The following is a 1198-nucleotide window of genomic DNA, read 5'->3' on the forward strand; positions in this document are numbered from 1 at the left end:
TAAATAATTTTTTAAAAGGTAAGCAATTGCAGCCCGGCTCTTGTGGCTCAGTGGATTGAGTGCCAGCCTGAGAACCAAAGGGTCGCAGTTTGGATTCCCAGTCAGGGCACGTGCCTGGGTTGCAGTCCAGGTCCCCAGTAGGGGGTGTGAGAGAGGCAACCACACATTGATGTTTGTCTTCCTCTCTTTCTCCCTCTCTTCCCCTCTAAATAAATAAAATCTTTAAAATAATAAAAGTTATGCAATTTTTCTCAGCCCCTTGGCTAAGATCAAGCCAGTTCTTATCAATGTAACATCTGATACATCCTCTATCCCATGCAACATGTTAAACGGATTTTTGGAGCAGGGAGTTGGAATAGGAGTTGCTCTATCCATACCATGCTCCATACCACCCGGTATTGTGGTACCTATGGGAATGGAGCACCCCCTAGGGGTCAATCTCTGAAAAAAATGCAGATTTTTCACCCTCCATCTATTTTTGTCTTAACATTAAAAGATTGCTTTTAGTAGTTACTGGTCAGTGAACCAAAAATGATGCTTTGGAAACATTTCCTATATTTTTCTGGGCCTCATATAGGGCAGCGGTCCCCAATCTTTTTGGCACCAGAGACCACTTTTGTGAAAGACAACTTTCCCATGGCCCGTGGTGAGAGGGATGGTTTCAGGATAATCCAAGTGCATCACATTCAAGCTGACCTGCTGCTGTGCAGCCCCGTTTCTAACTGGTCTCGGACCAGTATGGTACGTAACGGGGTGGGGGGGACACCCCTGATAGAGGGTACCTGTGCCCTTGGTTGAGAAGGACCCTGTAGGCTCCACCTGGTCTCTGTCTTCAGTCTTTCTCTGCGCCACTTAACTTCACCACTGCATAAACACACGCCGCAGTAGTGGTACTGTGTTGCTATTGGATTGCTTTCTTTTGGATTCAGAGCCCTCAAAAATTATCATTTCAATCTTACTTCCAATGCTAAGTCACATCCTAACATACTGAAATACTTTAGTTAGTATGTTTTCAATATTGAATTGAATCTGTTTGTTGGCAAGGGGTTTACTTCTGTAGCACAATGTGTTTCTCAGACCAGAAGCATTAGCATCATGTGGGACTTATTAGAAATGGACGTTTTTCTGTCCTGTTCTCTACCAGACCTGGTGAATCAGCAACTCTGGGTATGGGGCTGAGCAATCTGTCCTCCAGGCG

The 1198-nt window shown here is 44.9% G+C and overlaps 1 non-coding gene across 1 annotated transcript; it reads left to right on the forward strand.

The window, feature by feature from the left end:
• Positions 1 to 243: 243 nt before the first annotated feature.
• Positions 244 to 429, forward strand: LOC119000358 (U2 spliceosomal RNA). Its single transcript, XR_005069298.1, has one exon. It is a non-coding gene; the product is annotated as a U2 spliceosomal RNA (small nuclear RNA).
• Positions 430 to 1198: the final 769 nt, after the last annotated feature.

Source organism: Sturnira hondurensis, unplaced genomic scaffold (assembly GCF_014824575.4).
Source record: "Sturnira hondurensis isolate 20B ecotype Veracruz unplaced genomic scaffold, ASM1482457v3 Scaffold0015596, whole genome shotgun sequence".
Classification (NCBI taxonomy): domain Eukaryota; kingdom Metazoa; phylum Chordata; class Mammalia; order Chiroptera; family Phyllostomidae; genus Sturnira; species Sturnira hondurensis.